The sequence below is a fragment of the Natator depressus genome, chromosome 1, assembly GCF_965152275.1.
Source record: "Natator depressus isolate rNatDep1 chromosome 1, rNatDep2.hap1, whole genome shotgun sequence".
NCBI classification, from domain to species: domain Eukaryota; kingdom Metazoa; phylum Chordata; order Testudines; family Cheloniidae; genus Natator; species Natator depressus.
Genome location: NC_134234.1, coordinates 236,986,108 through 237,009,754, shown reverse-complemented (window position 1 = coordinate 237,009,754; position 23,647 = coordinate 236,986,108). Strand labels below are relative to the sequence as shown.

The window sequence follows — 23,647 nt, the reverse complement described above, 5'->3', positions numbered from 1 at the left end:
CTGCAGCCATCCCCCCTCCTGACGATGCAACACAGTGTGTCACCTCGGAAGAACCCTCTCCTGTGCCAACAGAGGGGCTGCCGATTTCACCCCCCCCGTCCGCTCCTGCAACCATCCCTCCCCCTGCTTCGCCCCCAGTGCCTCTATTACCACCGCCTCCCTGGCCTTCCCCACCGGAGCCGGTGTGTGATCGCCCTCCGCCCGTGGGGCCCCATGCTCCGGGGCCCCCCGGGGGGTCGTCTGCGTCTGCTCAGAGGCTTTCGCTGGTGCAACAAATGGTTCACGCAGCGAAGACTCGCTCAGATATTACAGCAGAGGAGCTGGCTGATCTGGTCTCAGTTTGTCCGGTGACCTGGCAGGACGATGGCCAGGGCAACCAGGTTGCAGACTGGGTCAGTTTGCCTTACTCGGTGATCAGAGAGGTAAAGAAAGCAATTCGCGAGTTCGGCCTGACTAGCACGTATGTGCGTGGTCTCATTGAAGGGCTCGGTACTGGGTACACCCTGATCCCTGAAGATTGGAAGGCGCTGTTGCGCATGATGCTGACACCCAGTCAGTATGTTATTTGGCTTAGTGAGTATCGGCAGATGACGGAACGCCAAGCCCATGTATATAGAGAGCAAGGTATCATTTATGAGCAGTTGGCAGGGGAGGGCCAGTTTGCTACCGTTCAGCTGCAGTCTCAACTCCCTCAGGCCGTCTTCCCCATTATTTCCGCCTGCGCCCAGCATGCTTTCCGGAAGGTCCCGGATTCGGCCAAGCCTACCAAAAGCTTTGCCAGTATCCGTCAGGGTGCATCAGAGTCCTTTATGGATTTTACCAACAGATTGCAGGAGGCTATCCTCCGACAGGTGGATAACCCTGTGGCAGCTCAGGAGATCCTGTTAAAAATGGCGGTTGAAAATGCGAACGAGGATTGCCGCCGTGCTCTCCAGGCTGCACAAGCCTCTGGAATTCTAGAGCTGTCGGACATGCTGCGGGCATGCCAAAACATCGGAACCCAAGCACATAAAGCTGGGGTTCTGGCCGCCGCCCTGCGGAAAAGCGGGAAGGAGGGGAAGCGTTGTTACCGCTGTGGTAAGGAGGGTCATTTTCAGCGGGAGTGCCGCTCATCGACGGCGCCCGCCCGCCCCTCAAAGAAGTGCCCCAAGTGTCGGAAGGGCTATCACTGGGCTAATCAGTGTCGTAGCGGGTCGGGAAACCGCACGACGGGTCCCCCCCGAACCCAGGGCCAAACGGGGGTGTTTCCCACTCAGACAACTGTTCCTCTGCCTTACAATCCATAGATTCCATGAGGGCGGCGACTGCCGGAAGTGCAGGGCTTGATTCGATTATGCAGGAGGACGCTGATTTTCAGTTGCCAGGGGAGGTTTGCGCCATACCTACACAGGTGACGGGACCTCTCCCTGTCGGATTTGTGGGTCTGGTTCTCCCTCGCTCACACGCTGGGAAACAGGGTTTTTTTGTCATCCCAGGAGTCATCGATGCTGATTACACTGGTGTTATTAAGGTTCAGGTGTGGACCCATCTTCCGCAATCGCTCCCGCGTGGACGGTCAATTGCACAATTGATTTTAGTCCCCTATCAGGTGCCAGCCGCAGAGGATCGAACCCGGGGCAGGAACGGCTTTGGATCAACGCTGTCTCAGTCACCGTCTCACAATACGTCCTCTCCACTTGTTGCTCTGACAATGTCAGTCCGCCCCTCAAAACCTCAGTTAACACTTCTCTTAAATAATGTTCCTTTTACAGGGTTGGTGGACACTGGAGCTGACGTTACGGTGATTCGTGATCCGGAGTGGCCAGTCGGTTGGCCAACAGTTCCTTCTAAAGAGTTGTGGGGGATCGGGGGTAGCAAACCCGGGCGCCAAAGTTTGTCTTGGGTCACGGTCTCTAAACCAGGAGGCTGTGCCCTTGCTACAATCCGCCCTTTTGTACTCCCTGTCCACCTCAATATTTGGGGCCGTGATTTACTTACAAAGCTGGACACCACCCTCGATATTAATATATAATGGCCCAAAATCCTCCCTCACCCACCTTGCCATCCGCATTACCATTGGTATGGCAATCCTTAGAGCCCATATGGATTGACCAGTGGCCCCTCCCTCTAGAAAAGCTGAAAGCGCTTCATTCACTTGTACAACAATATTTGCATGCACAGCACTTGGAGAGCTTTACTAGTCCTTGGAATTAGCTGCTGTTATTTTGGCCTTTCAATTTTTTGCTGATTGTCCCTTTAATTTGATTGTGGACACGCATTATGTTTATCAGGTAATTGATCATTTACCCCTTGCCCTCATTACCCCTCAGGTCGATGCGGACCTCCTTCGCCTGTTTTTGTCTTTACAGTATCTCCTCACCACTCGTAATTTCCCTTATTTTGTTGCTCATATTCGCAGTCATACCCCTCTGCTTGGGCTACTCATTGAAGGCAATGCGCGCGCCGATCGCGCGTTACGTGGTCAGGTAAATTCCCTTTTTTCTGACCCCACTGAAAGCCATTCCTTTTTTCATCAGTCTGCCTCTGTTTTGGCCCGACAGTTTCATATTCCTGCTGATCATGCACGTTCTATTGTTCATTCCTGCCCCCACTGTGCCGCTGCTGCACCTACCTTTTCTTATGCCGTTAACCCCAGAGGTACCGCAGCGAATCAGCTGTGGCAAATGGATGTCACTCACGTGCCACAATTCTGCCCCTATTCGTTTTTACATGTTTTCATTGATACCTATTTGGGATTCCTTTGGGCGACCCCACAGCATGGGGAAGCCACTCCCAAAGTTATTCACCATTTGCTAGCCTGTTTTGCTGTTATGGGTCACCCGAGCCAGATAAAAATGGATAATGCCCCAGCCTATTGCTCCACAGCACTTTTCATCTTTTGTGCCCAATGGGACGTCCGTCTCAAACACGGGATCCCTTATAATTCCACAGGCCAAGCCATTGTTGAACGTGCAAATCGCATGCTAAAAACCTTGCTTGACAAACAATTAAAACAAGGGGAGCTGCGTCTCCGAATTTTAGGAGACATTCAGCAACAACTGCATATCCTTTTGTTTACTTTAAATAATTTAACGCTGAACGCAGATCAGCAGACCCCCGCGGATCGGCATTTTCACAAATGGAAAGACCGCGTGTCTATTACTGTCAGCTGCCCGATCCGCAGTGGCTGGGCCCAGTACCTTTAATCACTTGGGGTCGGGGATATGCTGCTGTGTTTCTTCCTGCAGGACCGTTGTGGGTTCCAGCCCGGTGTGTGCGACCGGCACTGAAACAGCATGGCGTGGCACCAGGGGCTGTCGAACCCCATACCGGAGTTTCAGCTGACCTTGGAGGAGAACGCGGTGCCTCCCGGGTCAACAACGGCAAGACGGAGACGGAGGAGACGTAGCATCCCAAGCTAGGCCGTGACAAGCCAGCCCGTGACATGGGGAGCAGTAAAAGCATTGGTCGCCGCGGCTCAACGAAGACTGGCAGCAAACCAACAGCCAGAGACTCTTGAGACTTTGTTTGTGGCAATTCTCGCCCAAATTACTGCTAATTCTGTACTGATTGTATGCCTTTTGTACCTGCTATTTCCTGGAGGGGTTGATTCGGGAGCGCTTTCTCCGTTACAGGCCCGAATGACATAAAACCTATGGGAAAGATTGGCTTCAATAGCAAATGTTACCCACTTTTGTTTATTTGATTTTGTAGCAGCTGAAGAATTGTTAGGTACGTGCCTTATTTCAGTATGTCATCACCCTGAGGAAATTGGGAATGAGATGATGCTCGCCGCTTACTCGAACCTCTCTTCCCAGTACTCTAGTATGGCTAATTGGGGCCCGGCCAATCACACTTTACCTTCTTAAGCTTATTTTTTGCTGCTGCTGTGTACAATGTATTCCTTTTTGTTAAGGCTTTGTCGAGACCCGCCCTGGCAGGCTCCACGAGTTATGACCTTGTCTGTCCGGGAGTTAATTGGCTTGCAAATGCAAATTGATGGCTACCATGAGATGGCCGAGCACAAATAAACAAAAAAGGAGGGGATGTAGGATTCATAAAGGTTTATGCGCTTGGCAACATTCAGGGCACACCCGGAGTGTTGTGTAGGAGTAGTGCACACACAGCTCCTTTCAAGGGCATCAACCTTGGAATCTCGCCAAGATGATATGAACCATGGGAAGCCTCCCAGGACTGGGCTCAAGGCCCGAGAGCAAGGAATGCGGTAGATAGAAATTGGTAAATAAGAATGTTAAACAAAGCCAGTGTATTCCTTTTATCTGTTGGAGAATGTAATGCGCGGGGGGAGAGAGAGAGAATAAAGGGGAAGGTGGAAAGCTGACAGGCAGAAGCCCGTTAGAGACCAGCCTGCTTGCTTGCTAAAAGCTGTGTTCTGTCTTGTCATTGAACCACCACAACATGTCATGTCTCTAAAAGGTCAGCTACCATAGCTGATACTATTAGGGTCCCTGGGCTGGAGCCCAGAGTAGAGGGCAGGCCCGGGCTCCACCCTTTTTTCTTCCTCCTCCTCCCCCCCCCCGATTAATCACTGAGACTGGGAGACAACAGAGACTGTGCAAGGGAGGATAGCTTCTCCTAACCTCTCTCACTGGCTTATGATGAAAATGGCTCAGTAGACTGTGACCCTTGTCTCCAGAGAGAGAAGGGTTATGTGGAGGGTCACAGTGAGCCTCTGAGGCTAGGAAAAATCCGCCAGGAAACGCAGGACCCATGGAGACAAGGACAGAGCTTTGTCACAGCACATATAACAGTGGAACTGCTGTACTTCTCCACAGAAGTCAACAGGGTATGAGTCAACTAGCTTTTGGGAACCTCGTGAATACTGTTCATCAGATAAATCCATATAATTTAGAAAAGAAAATCTACTTGAAACTTCTCTGTACACTTCACCTCTCCTCTTCATATGAGCTTCAAGTGTATCGATTATAGCATAGTAAGTAGATATGTGAAATTTGTCTCTAGGATTCTATGCTGTTTCTGTTGCACTGCTATCATTTGCTTGTTTTTTCCTGATTCGCTTGTGGGACTGGGCTTCTTTGTAGTTAGTATCAGGCAAGATATCTTTTGATATGTCTTCAAATCTTTCAAAATCATTCCTCAAAGTGTGTAAGTGGTCTGCTAATGATTGACAGAGGTCTGCACGTGTTTTCAAATCCAATTCTTTTTCTTGGAGAGCTTGAATTGTGTGGTAAAAGTGTTGTAAAATTTCATTCCACATGGTCAACATGAATACAGACTCTAGTACTTGCATCTTGTTTGCAATGTTTTCCGCCTCTTGTATAGTTTCTCCCTTTTGTGATTGGTCTTCAGCTATATGCATCCACAATCTAATCACATTCTAATGCATCCACAATCTTTGAGTTGGACTCCAGAATTGCACTTGTTGCCACTGCATGTGCCTCCCAGCGAGGATTAGAAAGAGATTTCAACACACGATCATTGCCCAAATATGTTTTAAGAACTGCCCATTGGTGTGTTGAGGCAGAGAAAAATGTATAAAGTAACTGGACTGTTGCGAAAAATCTTACTGCCACCGGACAACAATCAACAGCACTGCGGCCAACAAGATTGGGAGAGTGTGCAGCACATAGTATGAATATGGCATATTTGTTCTGTTCTAAAAGCTACTTCTGCATTCCTTGATAACGCCCTGACACATTGGCAGCGTTGTCATAAGACTGACCTCTGCACTTTGAGAAATCTATTTTGCAGACTTGGCACAGATAATGCACTACTTGATTTGCCATTTCTTCACCAGTGAAGGAAGTGACGAATGTTGAGGAATGTTATAAATTGTTCAACTGGTTTTCCATCTGTGGGAGACACATATCTTAGTACAATACTCAATTGATCAATATGTGAAAGATCAGGTGTAGAGTCGACAGATAAACTGAAGTACCAAGCAGTACTTATTTCATCCACAATAGCTGAACGAACTTTGTCACTCATTAGACCAACGAGTTCACATATTGTCTTGGATAAGTATGATGGGTTACCTTTGCCAGCATTCCCATATTTTGAGATATGGCCTGCTAAAAATGGGTCAAACTGAGCCACAAGCTCCAACAATCTCAAGAAATTTCCATTCTGCAATGATCCAAATGTGTCATTGGATCCCTGGAAAGGCAGACCACATTCAGCTAATGTTTGAATAACAGCTATAACACGCTGCAAGACATATTGCCAGTATTCATGCTCCCCTTTAATTTGTTCTTCCAATTTTTGTGTCAATGCAAAGCCCTGTCTTCAATTTAAATATATCAACATTGAATCTCTGTGAGCAATGCTATTTTCATGTTGTTCAATTAAAACAGTATTCCGCCAGTCACTAAATCCATCTGCAGCAAACTGGGATGTTGAAGGTTTATATGCAAAAAGTTTGCAAACAAAACAGTACGTAGACCCTGTTGATGGGGAATACAGTAGCCATTCTTAAGTGTATTTCTCACCATTCGCTTTCATGCCGAAAAATATTTTTTGTGGACATTTGTTTGTTTGCCATTGGTAAAAGTCCAACGTGATTTCTCAAATGGCCCAGTGTGGTGTTGACAGTCATTTGGTCCATGATCTATCCAATAAGCTACATCATTGGTACTGAAATCAACCCACATACCAGGATCTTTTTTCCTATTCTTTACAGCATGAGCAGGTTCAGTCTCTGAGACATCCACACCTTCTAGAACAATGTCTGTTTTACCACCAGGAGTAGGATGATCAGTTACAGTCTCTGACACATCCACATGTTCTGGAATGGTGTTTGTTTCACCAATAGAAGAAGGGTCAGTCTCTGAAACACCTACAGGTTTTGGAACAATGTCTGTGCTACTGAGAGAAGATGTTGCTTCTGATGGATTCGCTTTGAAAAATGTCAGCTTTGGAAGATTTTGGAAAATTTCACGAGTTTATTGTTTCTTTTCTTCTGCAAGTTTACGTTTCTGTGCTCTACTCAGTTGGTTACGTTTCATCCTGCCCCTTATCTCAGTTATCTGAACTTAAAAAACCCAACAAATTACACAATGTACACTATTTTTATGTATATATATATATATATATAAAAGAAAGAAAAAAATGAATCATGTACGTATAACTCAGAAGAATATATCAATAATAAAACATAAATTTATTGCAATACATGACTGGATCTGATTTCCTCGCATTATTTCGATCTATGTTAGTAGGACGCCCCCCTGGTTTAGGTGGGGATAAGTAATAAAAAGAACAGAAAAACGGGGGAAGAATGTGTAGTGGAGTGTAAGGAAGTCTAACAAAGTTCTGATTTTTCCCATGATGACTACTTTGATGCTTTTTTTGAAATATCAAATTTTTCAAAAAAATCTCATTTTTTTGGTGCCCCCTCCTTTGCTTGTGCCCTAAGCACGTGCTTAGTCTGCCTATTGGGTAATCCAGCCCTGGCTGGACTCTTTCCAACTTGTGCATCATCACTAATAAGAACAGTTCAATTACACCTCTGCAGCCTCAACGTCTTCAGATTATATGAACACTGAATTAAAGAGTGTGCTTCATGCATTAGTTTTTCTTTTGTCTTTTGCCTTCCCCTCGAACACCCATCTAAGGCTACTTCTGCAGATGTACGACAAGATGGACTATGGGTCTTTTTTTCAGAATGGCTCTGCTCTGGCCCGTGGATATACTACTAAACATTTGTTTTCCTGTGTATATTTTTAAAAGAAATGTTTACCTTTAGAGACACAGGGGTATGGAAAATGAAAAGATCAAGATAGTCAAACTTAAGTTTCTTCAGTGATTGTTCCAGGCAGCTTCTGACAAGTTCAGGATGGTGAAAGGTACTCTAAAGCTGTAATGATTCAAAAACAACTGTTCTTTCTAAAGAAGTTCTCTCTTTTCTCTTATTTCTCAAAGGCTGACTCTGTAAAAACCACTTTTCTAAAATGCCTCATTCATGGCATACCACTGGCTTTACTTTTTTGGCAGAAGGGTTGTGTTATGGGGTGGCTGTGTGCAAAGATGCACATGAGAGCAAGAAGTGAATGTTTCCTGAAGAAGCAGGGCGAGGGGCCGAAATGCAGCCAGGATGTGAGAAATGCACTTGCTCAGTACAGGAACCCTATGTGAGGCCACTTTCAACGTTAAAATCTTTCTGGCTAAATTTGTTCTCCTTGGTTATTAGGAGTCATTCTGTTGTCTGACTTAACTAGTTGGCCATTGGAAGAATGGAATGGAAGATGTCCCTTGGTATGTGACTGAGTTCTGTACACAATTCTGGTCTGTCTCTGGGATCCAGGAGATGGGAGTTCATACAAATGCCATTTCTAACAGGACATCAGTTCTAATGTGGAAAGAATCCCGCCCAAGAACACCCTTCTTCTTTTGCCATCAGTTCTCCATTTAAAGTGTGGTTCTGCTCTGAAAAGTGACTCTGTAAAAATGAGAACTTGGTGTTCGATATTGACTGTCAGAGATTCAATACAAATGTGCCCCATTGACAAATAAAAGGATGCTTTTCTAACTGATAGCTCCACAAACTCAATCTGGATCAAGCTGGGTTCTTTGTTTCTTGTCCATCACCTCCAGCAATAAAGATGCTAGAGAACAAATTATGCTCTTTGACACCTTTCCATCCCACTCTCTTAAAATCTTGCTCTCAGTGATAATCCCTTGCTTTTAATGGGTTTGTAGTACAAGTGTAATTGATTGGAAATTAGTAAACAATTTTGTCGATGAGACCCCAGGAGGAATAAAATCCACTTCACTCTCCCTTAGCTGTGTTCTCTCTGTAGGGCTGAAAGGAGTGATAATTTTTTCCCCACTGAAGTAGATAGGACTGTGAATGCACACAGGGAACAGGTTGGTTGAATAAGAAGGTGCCATTTTTACACAATCACTTTTTAAAATAAATCTACACTTTTAAGCAGAGTCACCATTGAGCACAGGAAGCTTAAAAAGGGTCATTGTGGCTAAATAAAACTCTGCAGGACCCCATTTGATAAGCCCTTCCAGCTTGATTGTAAGCCATTTGTAAGGGACTGCAGAAGACTTTGTTAACGGCTTAGCTAGGGAACTTCCGCTTTCTCGAAGCCGCCCAGTCACTGTAAAACATGAAGAACCAACTGTAACCGGTTTTAGGCCGGTTTTGTCTGCCTTGCATGGCCTGTTGCCAGGTAGCGGAAAGCCCCTTTAAAAAAGTACCTAATTATATATTCATGAGCTGTTTCTGTGTACTGCTTATTAGGGCTTGCTGTTTACCCCTTCGTTGGACTCCATCCCAGGCAAAGCTCCGGTGTGCTGGGTTCTTCGCCTCCGTGACAGCAACGCTTGGAGTCCCCATTGCGGGTGTGTCACTAACCTTCAATAAAGCCAATAACTCGCTGCTTAGCTGCGTGTGGGTCTCGTTTTCTCAGAGTACCTCTGCCGGCCTGTGGTGCTTCAAACACCTTGGCCCAGAACACCATTGATATCTACTACGAGTATGGTTTTCCAACCATTTGTGCTCCTACCTTATAGTAAGTTCATCTAGGCTACTGACCTCTTGTTTGCTTAAGAGGTTATGTGAGACACTATCAAAAGACTTTCTAAAGTCGAGATATATGACATCTACGGCTTTCCCCATCCACAAGGCTTGTTAACTATTAGGTTGGTTTGACATGGTTTCTTGTTGACTGTTACTTATTAACTTATCATCTTCTAGGTACTTACAGATTGCTTGCTTGATCATTTGCTCCATTATCTTTCTGGATACCAAAGTTAAGATGAATGGTCTATAATTCCATGGATTGTCCTTATTCATCTTTATAGATTGGTAACATAAATCTGTCACAATAGTACCTATCTGTCTGGGGCGTCAGGTGATCAGGCTGAATCCGCAGAATCTTTAGGGAGATGATGACGGAGCACACCACGTAACTGAGTTTTAAAGCTTTATTGATAAAATAATAAAATAACAGCATAGAGTGCTGGGGGCAGGGTTTCCCACGTCACTCAGAGGAAGGAAGAAAGCATTAGTGCCCCAAGCCCTAACCCACTTGCATACTCACACACGCATTACCTGAAGCTGGCCAGGCCTGGGTGTAATGTAAGAAGAAGAGGGGGAGGGGTGGACGGGAGTTCTGTCCTGTGCGCACAGGTCGTCCAGCATCCACTATTGATCTCTGATTTGCCTCAGCTCTCAGAAAGGTTTTTAAGTCTTGGGTTCTTTTGGGGACGTTTTGTTCAGTGACCTCTGTTCCCCGTGCTCTTTGTAGCAGTCCAAACTGGGTCTCTGTGGCCTCCTCAGCTTTCCCAAAACACATCGGCTCCAGGAACGTGAAACTTCGTTCCCCACCCCTTCTGTTGGCCTTCACTGTCTCGTTCGTTTTTGCAATCTCTGCAATCTGCTCAGCTTAGTTCTCCTTTTCTTATGGCTGGCTGGGGTTGGCTAAGATATGAATACAGCTGTAGACTTCTCATCGGGCTCCGTGACCTTGGGCTGGGGGCCAGCGTCTTATCTTCTGACTGAGCTAGCTGAAGTATTGAGTTCTCTGCTCTCTTCCTCCCTCCCCCTTTGGCATCTCACAGCCTGCAAAGGAATCTTCCACTCCACACTCACACCTTTGACCCTCCCCAAAATGCTTTGCGATGCTTGCAACAGTGTTAGCAACATGCAGTGCTGATCTGCCTTCCCAGGGAACCCCTGAGGGGGGGACAGTGCGGGTGTGACACTATAGTTGCCCTTTTCCAGTCCTTCCCTCCACCAGTTCTCAAAGCTAAATTGCTAATGGCTCAGAGATCTCTTCACCCAGTTCCTTAAGTATTCTGGGATGTATTTCATCAGGCCCAGCTGAACTGAAGACATCTAACTTGTCTAAGTCATTCTTAACTTGATATTTTCCTACTTTAGCCTCAGAGCCTACCCCATTTACATTGTTGTTCGCTAGGATGGTTGTCTGACCATTGCTATCTTTTTGGTGAAAACTGAAACAAAAAGGGTATTTAACACTTCGGACATTGCAGTGTTTTCTGTTTTTGTGTTTCCCTTGTCATTTAGAAATGGGCCTCCCCTGTCCCTGGCCTTTCTCTTGCTTCCCATGTATTTGTAAAATGCTTGCTTGATACCCTTTATATCCCTAGCTACTTTAATCTCGTTTTGGGCCTTGACCTTTCTGATTTTGTCCCTACATGCTTGTGGTTTTCTTTATATTCATCCTATGTAATTTGACTGAGTTCCCACTTCTTGTATGACTCAGACACCTGAAGATCTCTTGGTTAAGCCAGGGTGGCCTCTTACCATACTTTCTGTCTTTCCTCTGCACTGGTATAATTTGCTCCCATGCCCTTAATAATGTCTCTTTAAAAAACTGATACCCCCTGAACTCTTTTTCCTTGAGACTTGCTTCCCACGGGATCTTTGTTGGATCATATTAAAGAAGTTCTGTATTAAAATCATAAATGAGTTTGATTCCCCATAGTTTAAATTCCAGGGTATTACTAATTAAGAGGTCTCTTGGGTTTTGGTACTGTTTCTCTCCCTCTATGTGTGAAACTTGCAAGCTGCTAATTGTGTTAGTACATTCTAAGACAGAATCTGTTCTCAAAGCAATTCACAAAGACTCAAAGCAATACTCTAACAACAGAAACAGCACCCAGAGACTCCCCGCCCTTTTGTTGTATTAACAATTGTGATTAAAATAGAGATAGAGGATGTATGTGGACGGATGCTTGGTGTGGATAACAACTGAATGATCAGGGAGGTGCCAGCCTAAGAATCCAGTGTCCATCGGCTGAAGAAGGCGTCAAGTGGAAATAACCAGAGGACCCCCGGAGGGCAGACTGGAATCCACCCAACAGCCTCAAGAATGGGAGAACCAAAGAACAAGATAACTTCTTGGAGCCGTCAGGAATGTGCTATCTGCTGATTGATTCAGCAACAGCATGATGAAGCAATTCCCATAGACTGGCATAGGAAGAAATTCCTATAAAAATAGACTCTTAAAAAGTGAGAACTTTGGGGTCTGATTCTGCAAACCAACTTCCAGGAGCATCAGATGAGCATCTGACAAGGCCCTGCTCCCTCCTCATGTCCAGGCCACCTGGCCAGTGGCTTGGCATGAGCAACTCTAAGGCTGGTAACTATGATGACAACCTTGCAGAACCTCTGTGTGTGTGTGTGTGTGTGTGTGTGAATGTGTGAATAAATATGAGATTGAATGGAATGTTATAGCTATAACTAACTGCTTACTATGATAACAACCTTGCAGAACCTGTGTGTGTGAGTATGAATGAATGAGTGAATAAAGATGAGATTGAATGGAATGTTACAGCTGTAACTAACTGCTTACTATGATTCTTTCTGTATTCACAATAAATGTGGTATTTTGCCTTTTTCCCTTTAATAAGATCCTGCTGGTTTTTAATTTATTGGTATAACATTTTGGTGGAGAATTGCGAAAGGGGGAATATTGGTAAAAAACCTCAGTTATTGTAAATATTGGTGTGCACACCGCCAGCTCTAGTGAGCTAGGCATTTCTATTAGGTTAACCAGACCTGCTGGCCTCCGAGAAGGTAGCAGGGGACCTGCTGGCCTCCGAGAAGGTAGCAGGAAAAACAGATTAAACCAGACCTGCTGGCCTCCGAGAAGGTAGCAGGGGACCTGCTGGCCTCCGAGAAGGTAGCAGGGAAGAACAGATTAAACTAGACCTGCTGGCCTCCGAGAAGGTAGCAGGGAAAACAGATTAAACCAGACCTGCTGGCCTCCGAGAAGGTAGCAGGGGACCTGCTGGCCTCCGAGAAGGTAGCAGGGAAGAACAGGTTAACCGGACCGGCTGGCCTCCGAGAAGGTAGCAGGGAGAAATAGGTTAACCAGACCTGCTGGCCTCCGGGAAGGTAGCAGGGGACCTGCTGGCCTCCGGGAAGGTAGCAGGGGAAAAACGCATAGATTAAGCTATGATTTCAGAATCTAGGCTGTGTCACTTGCTAAGTAATACCAGCAGTGACAAAGAGATTGAAATATCCATGTTAAGATGTTTAAAAGAAAACAGGGTAAGCCAGTACCAGAGGGAGGAATGGAGTCAGAAGGAACTCCAACCTCACCTTTTGTTAAAGAAATTACACCTTTTAAACAAAACCTTCAAAAATTTGGGCACAGTCCTTGGACTAAACAAGCCCTAGCTGATCTCTGCACTATTTCGGACCTAGAGGATAGATTGGCTCAGTATATCCTCATATACAAACCTTCTAGTGCTGCCAAAAGAGATGCAGCAGCAATTTGGTTGTTGTGGGAGGCATGTAAGGATTCTTCCCTCCGCTTGTCTTCATGTAAAGAGGAAAAGGCACAAACGGAAAAGGGAGCAGACAATTGGAAGGTGCTGGCTACAAATACCCAAAGCCAGCTGAAAATAGTGAAAGAGGCACTCCAGGAATACAAAAAGAGTGAAAAACTCAACTCTGCAGAGGCTGGAGGGAGGCAGGTAAAGGGGGAGAAGGTCCTATGTATGGCACCCCCAGGCATAATTACAAAGATAAAGAGTTAAAAAAAAAAAAAAAAAAAAAGTTAACTCTGCAGAGGCTGGAGGGAATTAAGCAGCTAAACTTTGTGAAAATGTTAAAAAGGAAAAGTGTTAGAGAAAGAGCATTCTTGGTTTCTTTGCAGCCATTCTGAGGGAAAAATGGGCCCTTTTCCAAAGGAATGTCTGTAAATTAGCCAGGCAAAAGAAACTGATTAAATTCATTTGACTGGACAATTTAGTCAAATTTGCTAAAAGAACATAAGGGGGTTCTATTGGAACTTAACTGCCTCAAATGTATAAAGGGAATGTAAGATGTAAAAAAACCAGAGCAGTGTGGAAGGGATGTTAAAGAAAATGTGTATGTATCTATCTCTGTGTGTGTAAATATGTAAAGTTCTAAGGACCAGTTGGTTTTGTTTTAAATAATGCCACTAAAAATCCATTTGACTCTTTAATTCAAAGTTGCAAAACTGACAGACCTTTTTGCTAGACACAGGTAATTAGTGTTGTTTGGCTTTGGGATTTGGCATTTAACCCTTAAAAGGTAACTCAATGCTTTACAAAATTTAAAATGTTTTTAAGTTGTGGCTGCAGCAGTGCAGTCAAAATCAGGAGAATATAAAAAAAAAAATTCTGGATTCTTTTTGTTTGTTTGTTTTTGTAACAAAATAGCAGATGAGAGTTGTAGTACAAAAAAAAAAAATTAAAAAAACAGTGCCTCTCTGAAGCAACAGCAGGGGTGAGGTGCACAAAACAAAAAGAAGCAATGTGAGAAACACTGAGTCTTAAAATGGCTCTGAGTAATCAGACTGTCACTTTGATAAAGGTACATGAAACCTCTGTAAGCAAAAAAAGAAATAGTGACACCTTATGTAAAAATGGATCTGGATAATGTTATAGAAGTTAAACTATGGAAGGAATGTGCATTTGCCCCAGAACATGTGCAGGGTATATTGTAGAAGGGGCAAAAGAAATGCAAACATACCATGCTACTTAATTAAAATGCTATTAGGGCTCCAAAGGGAGCCACAATAGGTTGGGTTTTCTTTTTCAGATTGCTGTGTGTTTTGGAAGCAGAAGTTAAAAGTAATCAAAACTCTGGTGAAAGTTGATGGTGTCCCTTTTAGTGAGCTGCTGATGGCTTTAAATCCAAAAGCAGGAAGCTTCTGTGAAAATGCAAATTACCTAAATGATAAAGGAAGGAAAGAATTAGCAGCACAAAGGAGCTGCAGATAAAGGACATACCTGGTCAGCAAACAAATTGTCTAAATAAAAGGCATGGGATAACAAGATAATTTTAATAAATTTAATGATAATAAGTACCCCTGCAACAATGTATAGTCTGTATGATTTTTGGAAAAACCCTTTAAGGTTGTATGGTAATGATGCTTCTCAGCTATTACCTGTAAATAAACTTAAAGCTTAACACAGCAGGAAAAACATTATAAACTTGGTCTGCTGTATAAGAAGGGAAACTGAGGTACCCCACCTCAGGGATTTAATGACTAAATAGTGGAATAATTTCCCCATAACCCTTAAAAGATAAAAGCCATTGAAACCTGGCCTGCCTATAGAACAAAAACAGGAAAATGTGGGGGCAATTCCTCTGTTTTGCCTGCAATCAGCAAGGGTATTTGTAAAAGAAATATTTTAAGCAATAATCTGCCACCCCAAAAGGGGTAGAAACATGCTCTTTTTGTCTTTCAGAAAATCAGGAAAAGCTGATGCCAGCTGAAGAGCAACCCAATACTATGAATCTACTAGAAACTGTGTTTTGTGTTCTATGTGTTGTCTTGTGTTTTGTCTTGTTGCTAGCACCGTTGTGTGTTTTAAAAACAAAAACAAAAAAAAAACTAAAGACCTGCAGGTAATTAAAAATAAATTAAGCTCTCTGTCCCAGCTACAGGACAGCCTGACACAAAAACAAGTACATGCCAACGTAGACTTGGTCCAAATTGGTCTGGGTAACCTAAAAGCCCGATGGAATCTTTGGCAATGGCTTAATACTACCACATGGCTTATGCATAAAAAAAAAAAAAAAAATTAGAAATAGGAAACTACACAGCCATAGCTATGGGATGCACTGAAATGCAGATACTTGCACTAGCTACTTTGGAACACAAATGTCCTGGGTCATATTGGGAAATATTAAGGGTTTGATGCATTTGTTAAAAAAAGAAAGAGATCATTGTTTGACACTTATCAATATGAATGGATGCAATATGTTTCCAGTATTGTGAAACCAGACTTGTTAATGGGAGAAATTGTTGTCAAAATTGCACACCAACAGTCCCTGGAGGCAAAGGTATTGAAGGTTAGCCCACTCCCCATATTACACATGGGATCCTTCTGGCTACCCTGGACCTCGAGCCAGTGGGCTGGGGAGGGAGGGAAGCTATTGGACACTAGAGGTTGTACCGAATGGACTCCTCAAAAGTGGGTGTGCCTCACCTTGCCTGTTGCCCCAGAACCTTGTAGTAAAGATACATCACTAGGATCGTGTATGTGGCATGAATTGGAATCACAAACTCAAATTGCCTCACAGTACCTTCTCTTGAATAGGCTACATAGAAAGTGACACTGACGATTATAAATCTTAGTGTCAAAAGGGGGATTATGTTGGATCATATTAAAGAAGTTCTGTATTAAAATCATAAATGAGTTTGATTCCCCATAGTTTAAATTCCAGGGTATTACTAATTAAGAGGTCTCTTGGGTTTTGGTACTGTTTCTCTCCCTCTATGTGTGAAACTTGCAAGCTGCTAATTGTGTTAGTACATTCTAAGACAGAATCTGTTCTCAAAGCAATTCACAAAGACTCAAAGCAATACTCTAACAACAGAAACAGCACCCAGAGACTCCCCACCCTTTTGTTGTATTAACAATTGTGATTAAAATAGAGATAGAGGATGTATGTGGACGGATGCTTGGTGTGGATAACAACTGAATGATCAGGGAGGTGCCAGCCTAAGAATCCAGTGTCCATCGGCTGAAGAAGGCGTCAAGTGGAAATAACCAGAGGACCCCCGGAGGGCAGACTGGAATCCACCCAACAGCCTCAAGAATGGGAGAACCAAAGAACAAGATAACTTCTTGGAGCCGTCAGGAATGTGCTATCTGCTGATTGATTCAGCAACAGCATGATGAAGCAATTCCCATAGACTGGCATAGGAAGAAATTCCTATAAAAATAGACTCTTAAAAAGTGAGAACTTTGGGGTCTGATTCTGCAAACCAACTTCCAGGAGCATCAGATGAGCATCTGACAAGGCCCTGCTCCCTCCTCATGTCCAGGCCACCTGGCCAGTGGCTTGGCATGAGCAACTCTAAGGCTGGTAACTATGATGACAACCTTGCAGAACCTCTGTGTGTGTGTGTGTGTGTGTGTGTGAATGTGTGAATAAATATGAGATTGAATGGAATGTTATAGCTATAACTAACTGCTTACTATGATAACAACCTTGCAGAACCTGTGTGTGTGAGTATGAATGAATGAGTGAATAAAGATGAGATTGAATGGAATGTTACAGCTGTAACTAACTGCTTACTATGATTCTTTCTGTATTCACAATAAATGTGGTATTTTGCCTTTTTCCCTTTAATAAGATCCTGCTGGTTTTTAATTTATTGGTATAACATCTTAGCAAACACAGAGAATTGGTAGGTAAGTCTGCTTTCTTGAAGTCCTTTGTCTTTATTCTGCTGTTTTCCCTCCTACTATTCCTTAGAATGATAAACTCTACCATTCCATGCTCCCTTTCACCCAAACTGCCTTCCACCTTCGGATTCTCAACTACTTCCTCCCTCTTTATCAGAATCAAATCCAGAATAGCCTCTCCCCTATTCACTTTCTCCTCTGTCTGTAATAATGAGTTGTCTCCAGTGCATTCCAAGAACTTGCTGAATAATCAGTGCCCTGCTGTATTATTTTCCCAGCTGATGTCTGGTTAGTTGAGGTCCCCCATCACTACCAATTCCTGCATTTTGGATGATTTTGTTAGTTGTTTTAAAAAAGTCTCATCCATCCCTTCTTCCTGGTTAGGTGACCTGTAACAGACCCCTACCATTAAATCACCCTGGTTTTTTATCCCTTTTATTCTTACAGTCTAGAAACTGGTCTGACTTCCACTTCTGTCTCAACCTCAGTGGAAGTGTATGCATCTTTGATATAGAAGGCAACACATCCTCCCTTTGTTCAGGCCTGTCCTTCCTGAACAAGCGGTACCCTTCTATACCAATATTCCAGTCATGTGAATTATCTCACTAAATTTCCATGATGACAATTATATCGTATTTGTGATTATTCACTCATATTTCTAGTTCCTCCTGTTTATTCCCCATACTTCTTGCATTAGAATACAGACATCTAAGATGTTTATTAGGTAGTGCAGGGCTACTAGAGCTGGGCTTCAGTTGTATTTTTTGGCCAGAGTGTTCAGTACTGGATCCTCCAGCAGAAGTGGAGAGCTTTCCACCCTGCAAGGGAATACAGATGTGGAGTGAGCGTATCTGATCTCGGGATCAGTGAGAGCTGAGCCTCTTGGAGGCGATACTCATTTATCATTAGATATTTAGCAAACATATAAGGCCAAATTCTCCACTTCCTGTCTCCTTGTGTGGTCATTTATATCTGTGCCAAATGGGTGCAAAACACAGCCATGCCAATTTGGTAGCATGCTATGCCCACTTTCCACCCGCATAAATGGCCACACAAGATCAAGGCAGTGGAGAATCAGATGCATTCTTTTATTGATGAGACTCTTTTTCCCTGTGTGATGCAGTCAGCTTCTTTCCTTACCATCTCTCATCTCTGTGTAATCCCAAGGCACTATAAGCCATCAGGACAATATTTTTGGATTTGCAGAACTCCAGCAATTTCCTTTGGTTGAGGTAAGGATGACATTCAACCTAAAGCATTAGAAAAATGGAGATTTCAGTTTGTACAAACAGTGACAGTCACACAACTCCCCCACAAATATCTATTATCTGTTGCATTTATTTAGGTATTTATAATATGCCTTTCAGCAGAGCACCTAAATGCATTTCTACTTTAAGAAGATAAATTATATTAAAATATCAAATAACTTCCTTTGAAATAAAATACAATCCTTTAGGTAACCTGGCAAACTTTAAATATTAATGTTACAAGGACATACAGGACTCCTTATCTGAAGGCCAATCACATATATCAGAGCCAGAAGGGTAAAAATTCAAATAACTATGATTTCCTTACTACTGTGATGTCCCGGGTCTTGAACCCAGGCTTTGGAGTTCCCAGTCAACTGCCAGTTACCAGAGCCAGGAGACAAGTCAGAACCAGGAATTGAAGCTGCGGGTCAGAGCCAAGGTCAGATGCCAAATGCCAGAGACAAGGGTCAAGATGGAGTCAGGGTCAGAAATAATGAGGCCAGGGTCAGAGTCAAGACTGGTCACTGGGGATTGGAGATGAGGCATAAGGGCAGGAAAGGATCAATCATGGAGCAGGTGCGTGGCAGGAGTAGGCGCGAAGGCTAGGATAAAGCAGGAGCTGAGCAGGAATCATTAACAGGGTTGAGTGCAGGAGGCAGACTCAAGCAGGGTCCAATGCAGCCACAATAGGAAACCATCTTGTTGCTCAGACAAACTACCTGTTGCTCCTGCTGGCAATCGGTGAAGCTGGGCAATCCTCCAATCAGAGCTCGTGGGTGGTGCATTGGCTGGTGCTATAGCCCTAGTAGTTTCTCAGCCCACCTAGGTTCAGTAACCATTGGGTGGAGGCCCGAATATGGCCGCTGAGTGGGGAGTTCTGGGTCTGGATTCAAGACCTGCAACATCATTATCTCTACATTACATGTCCAAAATGGCCTCCAGGTCCATGCCTGTAGTTAAAGGCAGGCACATTTATTGGTGCCTATAACTGCATGTATTGAGAAATTGAAATACCTGACTGCACCTGCGAATCAGATATAGGTTATTTCCCCCAGAGGGAAATAAGCAGTACAACATTTGTGTTTAGAGAAGTTCTTTGTTTCTTGAAGAAAAACAGCATCAGGAAGGACTCTTGCAACACACCTTAGCCATCATTACTGGACGAATAAAGCACTGCCTTGTATCTTAATATAGCCTTACAATATTCCATGCTCCCATTCTCCCAGGTGAGTAACATTTTTCTGTGGGTTAGTGGGATCATAGGAACTGCCAAACTGGAGAAAACTAGTGGCCCAATTAGTCCTCTTTCCAAGAGTGACCTCTACCATCTGCTTCAGAGGAAGATACAAGAAACCCACAGTGGACAGCTATGAAATAACCTACCTCCAGGAAAAGTTTCTTCCTAAACCCCTATTAGAGTTTAGTTTATGCCCTGAAATATAGATCTCATTATTGTTTTCTCATACACTCATGGGTAAGTAGATTTTGTGCCTGGTCTGGTAAGTTTTCATGACAGTTTTGCAAATGTTATACTCGTACATGATACCCACCTTTCCAGAGGCACACAGGTCTACATTGTAAAAAAATCTATTTTCCATTCCATCCTCTGGGAGTAAATCATCTCGACTTAAAAACAAAAAAAATTTGTTAGATAAACTTCCCTTCAGTTTGATGTTTTACATGAGTTGCTTTCTGGAGAAATTCTAGAAATATTAAGCTATTGTGACATGTCAGTAACTCAATATTCACAGCACATTTAACCTTTATTATTAAGTGCAAAGTTCTTTCTGAAACCTGATGGATGTTCAGTCCATTAGTTCTCTTGATTATCTCCACATCCCTAATATAAGTGAAAGCCCATTTTACATCTGATCTGGAAGAAACATACGTAGGAAAATTGTTTAGTATTGTAGAGCTCCTTGTTTCTTACAGCAGTGTCTCTGAATCAAGCAGTTAACAAACGGTCTTGTCTTAAAGCAAAAGGGGAACTGTGGGGACGAGATTTTGCAGTGTTAAGACAGAACTCTTTTTTACCTTTAAAGATAGAGGTGTATGAATAATACAGAGGTCAATGTAGTCAAACTGCAGGCTCTTCAGTGACTTTTCCAGGGCTGAGCAGATCATCTCAGGAGCATTAAATGTGCTCCAAAGCTGTGAAGAGAGAACAATTGCCATCAGATTTGTATGTTGAGAAGGCTGATTCCCTAAATAACTTTATTCTACTATACCTCAGGCATGAAATGTCACTGGATATACAGCATAGTATGCATTATTTTATTTAAATTTAAATAATAAAAATGACACCTATATACAAAGTCTATAGATTCCCTGACAATTAATGTTGCATCATCATACCCCGCAGCATTGAAAAGTGAACATTCATACCATGAGGGTTGTCATAAATATAAAGGGAAGGGTAAACACCTTTAAAATCCCTCCTGGCCAGAGGAAAAACCCTTTCACCTGTAAAGGGTTAAGAAGCTAGGATAACCTCACTGGCACCTGACCAAAATGACCAATGAGGAGACAAGATACTTTCAAAAGCTGGGGGGAGGGAGAAACAAAGCCTCTCCCTCTCTCTGTGTGATGCTTTTGCCGGGTACAGAACAGGAATGGAGTCTTAGAATTTAGTAAGTAATCTAGCTAGATATGCGTTAGATTCTGATTCCTTTAAATGGCTGAGAAAAGAAGCTGTGCTAAATGGAATGTGGATTCCTGTTTTTGTGTCTTTTTGTAACTTAAGGTTTTGCCTAGAGGGATTCTCTATGTTTTGAATCTGATTACCCTGTAAGGTATTTACCATCCTGATTTTACAGAGGTGATTCTTTTTACTTCTATTAAAATTCTTCTTTTAAGAACCTGATTGCTTTTTCATTGTTCTTAAGATCCAAGGGTTTGGGTTTGTGGTCACCTATGCAAATTGGTGAGGATTTTTATCAAGCCTTACCCAGGAAAGGGGGTGTAAGGGTTGGGAGGATTTTGGGGGGAAAGACGTTTCCAAACGGACTCTTTCCTAGTAATATACCGGTTAGACGTTTGGTGGTGGCAGCGAAAGTCCAAGGGCAAAAGGTAAAATAGTTTGTACCTTGTGGAAGTTTTAACCTAAGCTGGTAAAAGTAAGCTTAGGAGGTTTTCATGCAGGTCCCCACATCTGTACCCTAGAGTTCAGAGTGGGGAAGGAACCTTGACAAGGGTAGAAAATGGAAACATCTAATGTGTCTTTCAAAATCAAATTAGTGCAGTCTGGGACCACAAACAATGAACTAAACCTAATTCTATGGCTATTCCGTACATAATTACGGGTGGAGGAATTAAGATTGTTTAGCTGCCTAACCTGTGCATTTACATAGCCTAACATATCTGGATTTCTTTGAGGTGTAACCTTAAATCTCTAATTCCTGGTCTGTAATGCTTAATTTTGGGATAATCACAGCATATCTGTAATGCTTTTACCCTTAGGTTACTAACACCTACTCTCGCTTAACTTCAGTTCAATGTAGTTTTTATCTGGTAACTGTATCTAGGCACCATGCCTGCTAAAGCTCCAGCTGGCACTAAATGCATATAACACTTTCCCCACAGGATTAGCACCTGGTAACAAGAGGGGTGTTTCAGGCAAATCCTGTCAGCCTGCTACAACTTGTACTAACCCCTTCACTAAAGTCACTGCTTTCTTGCTGCTGAAAAGCAGCACAGAAAGAAGCAGAGAACAGCAGCAGATCGAGGGACGTGATCGTTCCCCTCTATTCAACATTGGTGAGGCCTCATCTGGAGTACTGTGTCCAGTTTTGGGCCCCACACTACAAGAAGGATGTGGAAAATTTGGAGAGAGTCCAGTGGAGGACAACAAAAATGATTAGGGGACTGGAACACATGACTTATGAGGAGAGGCTGAGGGAACTGGGATTGTTTAGTCTACAGAAGAGAAGAATGAGGGGGGATTTGATAGATGCTTTCAACTACTTGAAAGGTGGTTTCAAAGAGGATGGATCTAGACTATTCTCAGTTGTAGCGGATGACAGGACAAGGAGTAATGGTCTCAAGTTGCAGTGGGGGAGGTTTAGGTTGGATATTAGGAAAAACTTTTTCACTAGGAGGGTGGTGAAACACTGGAATGCGTTACCTAGGGAGGTGGTGGAATCTCCTTCCTTAGAAGTTTTTAAGGTCAGGCTTGACAAAGCCCTGGCTGGGATGATTTAATTGGGGATCGGTCCTGCTTTGAGCAGGGGGTTGGACTAGATGACCTCTTGAGGTCCCTTCCAACCCTGATATTCTATGATTCTATGAACAAGTGATGGTATTTAGAACAAAACCAACTTACCTTTCCTGTGTAAAATATTTCTTCGCTCTTGACCATTCCATCTGCAATCTTCTCTCGAATGGCTCGCCCAACCTCCTCCTCATTCTCATAGAAATAGGCTCCATCTATATGGCGGTAGCCAACTTCAATAGCCACCTTTACAGCCTCCTCACACTTACATTTTAGAACCCATGAATTAAAAACAGAAAGACAAAAAGCCTCAAACATGTCTGGCTCAGGGACGATATTTTAAAGTGTGGTTCCAGTATGAAAAGTGACCGTGTAAAAATGTCACCTTCTTACTCAGACGCTTTCTCTGTGTGTATTCACACTCACCTCTGCTTACGTTAGTGAAAAAAGTAAATTTTCCATCATGGAAAAGTCCAAAAAATTTAATAGACAATGACCATAGTTCTACAGAATTTTTAAACCAATCTAAAAGGAGTCTATAGAATGGATGTAATTCTCTAATAAGGTCTCAGGTTGGTTTAAAAATGCTTCAGAAAAGTGATCATTCAAAAAGCTTTTAGAGACCGTATAGAGAACTCTGTTGAATTTCTATAGAATTGTGTTACTTTAATCCCTATCAAATTCTATAGGCCAATCTCTGTCAGCCCATTAAAGATAATGGGATGGCACAGGTGTCACTGAGAGCAGAACTTGGCTTTCACAACGCTTTTACTGACGATGATACCCAAGAAGAAAAGAACACAGCTTGCCTCTTAGGTTGCAGGTCAATTTTGCAGGGCTAGCAGTCAGTAAATACATCTTTTCAGTTGTAAACTGAACACATTTATTCTTGAAATCTCTTGAAAGACAAATATGGAACCACATAGGGACTCTGTAAAAGTTACTAAATCAGCAATTATCCAAAAGTGGGGGGTTTGTGTGTGAGGGGGGGGCAAGTTCTGTCCTCATTTACACCAGTGCAACCTCCCTTGATTTCAGCAGCCCTTGATGTACAGCAGAGAGTATCACA

The 23,647-nt window shown here is 43.2% G+C and overlaps 1 pseudogene; it reads right to left on the bottom strand.

Moving 5' to 3' along the window:
• LOC141987503 (prostaglandin-E(2) 9-reductase-like) overlaps positions 1-22,896 on the bottom strand; it is a 32,740-nt pseudogene extending 9,844 nt beyond the window's left edge.
• Positions 22,897-23,647: the final 751 nt, after the last annotated feature.